The following is an 8,691-nucleotide window of genomic DNA, read 5'->3' on the forward strand; positions in this document are numbered from 1 at the left end:
AAACCCCCTTAGGAAAAAAAAAAAAAAAAAAAAAAATCGCGAGCGTTCTTTGCAATATCTGACTTCTGACATTAAAAGAAAATACTTTGCGATTTGAGAGGAATTAATTCGGGGAAAATATTAGTGTAACCTTAGTTGTTTTTTTTTTTATTTATTTAAATATGGATAGTAAAATATTAATGTATATTCGACTCCTGGGGTTGATTTTATGAATTTCTTCGCAAATGGAACTAAGAAAAGAAGAAAAAATGGCATCTCCACTAATTTTGCAAAGATGTTCCTCATTTTGGTTTGAGACTGAGAACCACTTAGAAAGTAGGTAGGTATCGGAGTTTAAATTTAATGTTGTTTGTTGTTTTTGAGTATGAATAATTAAAAAAAGGTAGGTCTTCCTATTTTTTTTTACTCCTGGAGCTTATTCCACGAAAATGTTCGAATTTCCTTAAAAAACAAGAAGAAAAAAATGATTCTCCACTAACTTTGTTGATTCTGTTCCTTTTTAGTCCTTTCTGTTACTTTATTTGTTAACCCTTTCTGTTACCTTGTGATCCCGATGCGGACTCGGACATTGAACTTTGCCTTCATTTCACATCTTTTGTCACGCCTGCTTCTGAAATCAAAGTTAAGACGAAACAGGTTAAATCAAAGTTAGGACGAAATAGGTACCTTAAGGTAAGAATGCCAGCCTAGTTAGCTTGGAGGGTAGCGCGTCTACCTTGAAAGCGCTAGGTCGCGAGTTCGATTCCCGCCCGGAGCGGATTTTAACCTAAACAGATACGGTTCGTCCTCAGAACGGCTGGCTTTTTCATATATCCTATCTTTCTTTGCTTTCGGGACGATAAGACTTTAGAGCTCCCCCTATCAATTGAGAAGGGAGGGGGGGTCAGCTTATACAGCCCCCTTTCTTATAAAAAAAGTCAAGTTTTATTCATTCTCACATTACTCACCTCTGAATTTTTTCATTATTTTTACTCGCAATTTAATTTCGAGGGATAGCAAGGGGTTAATGTTATTATACATTTTCACCGTGTTTTTAGGAATACACACAAAAACTTGGAAAAAGAATAATTGTACAGTTAAAGAAAATTTCACATGTGAGTTAAATAATGTTAAAAAGAATCATTATCGAGTTAAGAATTATTCAAAACCAAAGTTTATGATAAGGTAACAGCTTAATAAATGGTAAAACCTATAGTATTCAGTGTAGTGGTTAGCACGGTGGATTTCTGACCTGGAGTTTGGTGGTTCAAGTCCAAGTCAAGTCATACAATTTAGCAAGGCATATTAATCGGAAAACGACAATTGATTCATTCGTGCTTAGAACAATTACTGAGAAAAAACCTTTTTCCTTTTAAATTGATAGAATATTTTTACATTTTACTGAAGGTAGGTACCTAAACTACCTAAGTTAGGCACCTACTCCTACCTCCTAAGGTGCGCGTCCGATTAGCTACCGGACAAGTTATTAAGTTATGCCATTTTTAAGTCGTTAACAATCCAAACACAGTTTGTGAGATAACACAGATATAAAGCGCAACACTAAAAGAAAACAGGATCACTTACATATGGGAAACAAAAATTAGTATTCACTGTTTTTTATGCTAAAGAAAATAAGGGGGGAAACACGTTCGAAAGAAATAATTGGATATGTTGAAATTTAAAATAAAACTTCTATTCGGAAATTATAATATAAACTATTAAAAAAATTCAAAATAAAACACACAACCTTCTGCTCTTAGCAGTTTTTTTGAATTATAAATTCCCGTGTTTACTCGCGGGCACATAGTGCCGAATATACAATTTTTCCAAACAGAGACAGGGGTTTTACCCTTCTTTCGGCGACAAGCCTTTTTGAGGTTTGATACAGGGAACTGTAACTTCCAAGGACTTATATAACACTTTATTAGAATTTTACAATATTTACAAAGAAGTACACAAAACAAAATAACAAAATGATAAATTAACAAAAGAAAACGAAAATTGAATAAAGAAAGAAAAAAAAATATTGAAAAATTCTAACTCAGGGGCGGGATTGATGCCTAGGGCATTCTCTTCCATCCATTCAGGACTTATCGCATCGAAAGCGAGGAGAGAAGAAAGACAGGATGGGAGGAAGCCAGAAGTTCCGAGAACGAACCTTATCCGAGAACGAACTTTAAATAATTTGAAGATAAGTAATCAGTAATCCATCCTTAAGATATTTCATATTATACGTTATCCAGATGGATATGGCAGCAATGAGTCATCAACCCAAAATGAAAGAACCAATCAGAATGCGAGAATTCCTTGCATCTTCTACTTAGATTCAAAAGAGGACAGGCTAAGGGTTTTGGGGGTAAAATTGAATAAAAAGTTACCCAGGATATTAGGTGTCATGGGTTTGTTGAACATAGGTATTAGGTACCATTCCTATCTCACGACCACGAAAAGTAAGTGAATTAGGGGAACCATTCCCAGAGCTAATAAAAAGCAAGACAGTAGATGCTGGAGAACACCTCTAAAATCATACAACTTATTCTCTGGAATTAGTATCTCTTTAATTAGATGTTCGGTTTCATGAGAGACTAACCTTACAGCTTACAAACCTACTGTCGTTCAGGATTTATACGTAACAATTGTGACATCGGCATCGCCTCTTTTTCGCTGCAATTTCAATTAAGCTCCTTACTTGTCTTCCAAAGTTGAGTGCACCTTATTTTCGGTCTCAAACGGTCACCCATCCAAACACCAACCGTATTTGCCGTTGCTGAACACAATGCGCCAGTAACTGGTGAAAAGACACTGTTCCAATAAAGTCAATTTTCAAAAGCTTTTTATCAACCTTTCATTTTCAAATAAAAATTTAATGTCCATATGAAATTAAATTCTAAATTTAGACTGTATATATTTTATGTTTAATTATTGTACGTTAAAATATATATGTTAATAAAAACTCACGACATTGTTTTTAGAATACTTGTGCGTAGAATTTTATAATACCTATAGGATATTTTTTTGGTAACTACACTGACTCTCTCTCTCCCTCCTTAACTCTTTCTCTTCCCTCTCTCTCTCTAGCTAAACTTTCTCTCTTCCTCTTCCCTTTTTCTATCTCTCCTTCCCTCTCTCTATCTCTTTTCTGTCTCACTCTTTCTCTCTTTTCCCTCTGTGCCAGATTCTTTCTCTCTCTTTTCCCTCTGTATTAGATTCTTTTTCTCTCTCTCCTTCCCTCTTTCTCTTTCACTTCCCTCTCTCTTCTTCTTTGTCTCACTCTCTTTATATCTGTCAGTCAGTCTTTTTCCTCTTCCTCTCTCTCTCGTTCTCTCTCTCTCTCTTTCCTTACCTCTCTCACTCTTCTGCCCTGGTGCTAGTAAAACTTTCTATTTCCTCCTCCTCCTCCTCTTCTTCTTCTTCTTCTTCATCATCATCATCACTGTTCCTTTCTCTCTGTCTCTCTCCTGTCCAGGTGCTAGCTAAACTTTTCCTCTTCCTGTCTTCCTCTTTCTCCTTGATGTCTCTCTTTCTCTCTCTCTCTCTCTCTCTCTCTTTCTCTCCCTCACTCACTCTTCTGCCCTGGTACTACTAAAACTTTCTATTTCCTCCTCCTCTTCTTCTTCATCAACATCATTGTTCCTTTCTCTATCTCTCTCTCACTCTCCTGTCCAGGTGCTAGCAAAAGTTTTTTTTGTCTTCCTCTTTGTCCCTCTCTCTCTCCCTCCCTCTCTCTCTCTCTTCCGTCCTACCTCTTTTCCTTCTCTCTTTTTCTTTCTCTTCTATCTATCTCAGGTGCTGGCCAAATTTTATCTTCTTTCCTCTCTCTCTCTCTCTCTCCTTCTTAGATACTTGAAAAAGTTTCTCTTTCTGTTTCTCCTCCTCTCTCTCTCTCTGTATTTTCATAATTTTGGGAAGAGAAAAACTCCCTGGGAAAAGTTAGGTTTTAGCTTAGGCGAACCCCACCATCCTATTGTTAATTTAATCAAATAAAAAGCATTCGAACGCTATTTTTTTGTTTTATTAAATTATTTACCTATCAATCAATATATCTTTCTGCTCTGTTCCATTCCGTTTTCTACAAAATACGCCTTTATGTATTTATTTATTTATTTATTCAATATTTATTCCCCCCCCCTTGTATTTTCCTTTTTTTACGAACCATATGGATTTTTTCTGACAGAAGTACCTAGAATGTTTTGGACTTGTAATCCGGGAGGCTTAGGTTCGAGTCTGAGTAGAGACTTCAAATTTAGTAGCGAAATTTTTGGCAGGTTCATTGAACTCGTATTCGGGGGGCATCGAGCCCCAATACCGACTTGAAATTTAGAATTCAGTATTCAGTAACGTTCATTTCAAGCAAAGTTTGTAGGTACAAGTTCTCTGCGTCAGGAGTGGGGTATTGTGGAAACTCAACAGTGGAGAGTGGAAACTCAACAAACATGACATCCAGCGGAGAAATTGCTCAACAATTTTGTATCTATTGATGCTAATCGAAAATTCGCGAGTCGCTCATGAAAAATAGGAGGACGTGGCGTTCAATCTAAGAGGTACGCTAGGAGGGGAAAGGAATTGAAAGGTACGCTAGGAGGGGAAATGAATTGAAAGGTACGCTAGGAGGGGAAATGATTTGAAAAACACGCACCAACGCTACGTCGGGTTCGCATGAAAGCGACGCCGGCGTGGGAAAGAAAAACAGCTCTACGTTAAATTTTCTCCTTCCTTTTTTATGTGTAAGATGCATTATTAAGGTGGTATATAACAAAAAGAAATAAATATATATGTATAACAAAAAGAAATAATTGGCTTTACCTCGTTGACTCCCCGCACAATGGCCCGCATTGTGGCGTTCCGAGGTCCGTCCACCGTTTTACCGTCGTCCGTCGGCCCCCAGGAGGCGCTGTAGATGTCAATCAGGTTCGGCTCATGTCCCATAGAGTTCGCCTCGATCAGGTCCGTCATGTAAGGCTGGTCCAGCATTCGAATCCCTGCGAAATTAAATAAAACACAGGCTGTAATGTGAAAGCAAATAAAACACACAGTCTGTAGAAATTGGAAGATGAGTAATACCAGTACCGAGTAGTAACTAAATAATGTAGAAACACACTACTATCACGTCACGTGAGCTCATGTGGGGAGTTAGAAAGATGTGGTTCTAAGTTATCCTATAATATTGTAGGTGATTTCGTCAATGATAGCTACACTACTATCACGTCACGTTGAGCAGCGTGAGCTCACGTGAAGTGAGGGCAGTGTGGGTTATGTGAGCTCACGTGACGTGAGGGTAGTGTGGGCTACGTGAGCTCACGTGACGTGCGAGCAGTATGGGCTACGTGAGCTCACGTGACGTGAGTGCAGTGTGGTTACCACGAACGAAAGGACACGGAAGGAGCCCAGATGTGGATTCTGGGCGTCCAAGGGAATTTCCAACACCGTGAGATAGTGATATACCGATGCCCATCTCACGGACATGGAAAGAAAGCAAGCAGCCCATCAGGCCTCCACAATGGGCTCAGGTCACGTCAAGAGTCGCTTGTTATTACGTCCGGTTATTGATGGCGATTGTAAATTAAGAATCCCATTGAGCTGTCAAGCTCCTCCATCCTGTTTATAATACCTCTGCCTACCAAACCTCCCTACTATCATGCTATCACTCCCTGCTCTCCTGCTAATTTTTCTGCTGCCCTCTCACTCTCCTGCATTACTGCCCAGGCCATTAATTCTCACGTCAAACGCTTTGCTACCCCACCTCGTCCGAAACTTAATGGGATTTCTAGGTACAAATTCAATACCCCTCCATCTCCGATGGCGTTTGAAGGTGCGAAGTGGATGTGCCCCGTTTTGTCCCCGGAATATTTTATTTCTGTAATACGATACCTAGATGAGAAGGTTTCATACCGATTTTGTTTCAACCTAAATTTTGGTCGAGTATTCCACTGAACATAAATGATTTCGGGACGATAAGACCATAGCAGTTACAGTTTCCTCTGTCAAACCTCTTAAAAATCTCTCTCTCTGTCTGTCTTTCTCTCTCTCTTCCTTACATAATTTCTCCTTGACTGCTCCTCCTTAGGTATATCTCTCTCTCTCTCTTTCTCTCCCTCTTTCTCCCTATCCATTCCTCTTTAAATCTGACTTCTTCCTCCTTTTTTTACTAACTCCCCCACACTTAGTCTCCCTCTCTCCTTTAATCACTGCCTTACTAACGTCATATCGTCTTAACTTCCCCTCCCCTTCTCTCTCCTTCTCCATTTCTCTCTCCCTCCTTTGCTTTTTATCTAATTTCCCCTCCTAACTTTAGCTCTGTCTCTCTCTCCCTCCTTACCTCGTCCGAAACTTAATGGGATTTCTAGGTACAAATTCAATAGCCTCCATCTCCGATGGCGTTTGAAGCTGCGAAGTGGATGTGCCCCATTTCGTCCCCGGAATATTTAATTTCTGTAATACGATACCTAGATGAGAAGGTTTCATACCGATTTTGTTTCAACCTAAATTTTGGTCGAGTATTCCACTGAACATAAATTTTCTTTTTTTTTACCAACTCCCCCCACATTTCCTCTCTCTCCCTCTCTTTTTTGCCTTTTTCATTCCTTCCTATCTCACTCCCTCTACTATCTCGCTCTCTCTCTCTTTCTCTCTCTCTCTCTTTCTCGCTCTCTCTCTCTCTCTAACACGCTGCATTCCTTCCCATTTTGAAGTAGGAAAAAAAAACCTCACTCTCTCGAAATTTCTTCTCTCTCTTCACTTCAAGATAACATGAACATACTTAATGGTTTACGTACATATACCACTTCTCTTCTTCTTCTTCTTTATCTTCTTCTTCTTAGCTCCTCTTTTTTCACTCTTATTCTTGTTCTACTTTTACTTCTATTTCTCGTTTTCACTTCTCTCACTGGTTTTTGAAGTAGGAAAAAAAACCTCACTCTCTCGAAATTCCATCTCTCTCTTCACTTCAAGATAACATGAACATACTTAATAGTTTACGTACATACCACTTCTCCTCTTCTTCTTCTTCTTCTTCTTCTTCTTCTTCTTCTTCTTCTTCTTCTTAGCTCCTCTTTTTTCACTCTTATTCTTGTTCTACTTTTACTTCTATTTCTCGTTTTCACTTCTCTCACTGGTTTTTCCCCCTTCCTAATCTTTTTCTTCGTCTTTTTCTCCTTTCTCCTCCTCTTTACTATTATTTTCTTCGTCTTCTTCTTCTTCTTTAAGTTTCTCTTTTTTACTCTTGTTCTTATTTGCGATCTTCATCTTCGTCTTTTTCTGTTTTTTGCTCTCCCCTTAATCTTTTTCCTCTTCTATTTCGTTGTACTCTCCTTTTTTTTTATTCGCTTCCCCTTTCTTCTTCTTCTTTACGTTCTTTTTTTTACTACGTTTCTTTTTTTTATCATCATCGTCGAGCGAGAAAAAAATTCCGTTCTTTCGTAGAAAAAAATGCTTTGAAGGGAGAAAAAAAATATCGTCCCGTCTTCTCTTTCTCAGTTTATCGTACATCTCAATTTTCTCAATGTGTCTGTCGATATTTTGTGTCAGTCTCAAGATGAAACGAAATCGTTAGTACGAAGCCATTTTGAAATTCTAGGAGCTTTCAAATGATGTGTTTTTGTGAGAGATTTTTCCAAAGCTTGTTAAAGTTCAGACTCTTTGTGCTGATTGTTTGTTTGTAGCTTTGTATGATTGTTTGATGATGATGTTGTTGTTGTTGTTGTTGTTGTTGTTGTTGTTGTTGTTGTTGTTGTAGCGGCTTTAGCTTTCCCTGAATGGTGATAGCAGGATAAAGAAAAGATGTCTTTTTGTATCTGCTATACACCGGGGTGATGGTCTCTAGCTCTAGCCATGTTAAATTGGCTGGCATGAGGAAAATGTGCCTGTTTACTTATCGGATATCGGAAAATATACTGTCATACTCGTAACTCGTAAAGGGATATACTCGTAAGTATTCGATAGTGTGTGTTTGTTGCTGCGCACATTGCATATCTAAAATAATTTTCAGGCGTTCATACAAAATTATTCTATTTCTTTACACAAAATACAGGTGCTTGTTCGCCTAGCCTAGCAGGCCCTAGCAGAAATTTTCAGGATTTCATTCTACAGCGAAACAGCAAATTTCAATAACCTACCTAAGTCATAGTTTTATTTTCCTCCAATGTTTCATTTCTTTTTTTAACTTCATCGTGTGAAATTTGTAGCAGCTGTTTGCGTCGTTATTGTAGCATCTTTGCAGCTTTTGTAGCTCCCAGTCATAGAGCTTGAATCTTATATTATAAGAACGAGATCCATTCACAGTTCACATTTCATAGTTCACACACTGATCGCTCTATCTCGAGAACCACAACACCTCCTACTGAGGAAAATGTGTCTGTTTACTTATCGGAAAATATACTGTCATAGGTAGGTACTCGTAACTCGTAAAGAGATATTTGTTGCTGCGCACATTGCATATCTAAAATAATTTTCAGGCGTTCATACAAAATATTTCTATTTCTTTTCACAAAATACAGGTGCTTGTTCGCCTAGCAGGCCCTTGCAGAAATTTTCAGGATTTCATACAGCGAAACAGCAAATTTCAATAACCTACCTAAGTCATAGTTTTATTTTCCTCCAATGTTTCATTTCTTTTTTAACTCCATCGTGTGAAATTTGTAGCAGCTGTTTGCATCGTTATTGTAGCATCTTTGCAGCTTTTGTAGCTCCCAGTCATAGAGCTTGAATAATTTAATA

General features: G+C 38.2%; 1 long non-coding RNA gene and 1 pseudogene across 1 annotated transcript; both read right to left on the bottom strand.

The window, feature by feature from the left end:
• LOC103518302 overlaps positions 1-5,687 on the bottom strand; it is an 11,613-nt pseudogene extending 5,926 nt beyond the window's left edge.
• Positions 580-1,898, bottom strand: LOC113471196. Its single transcript, XR_003393987.1, has 2 exons — positions 1,564-1,898; positions 580-610 (listed from the first exon to the last, which is right to left on the bottom strand). It is a non-coding gene; the product is annotated as an uncharacterized LOC113471196 (long non-coding RNA).
• Positions 5,688-8,691: the final 3,004 nt, after the last annotated feature.

This window comes from Diaphorina citri, unplaced genomic scaffold (assembly GCF_000475195.1).
Source record: "Diaphorina citri unplaced genomic scaffold, Diaci psyllid genome assembly version 1.1 scaffold2147, whole genome shotgun sequence".
Lineage (NCBI taxonomy): Eukaryota > Metazoa > Arthropoda > Insecta > Hemiptera > Psyllidae > Diaphorina > Diaphorina citri.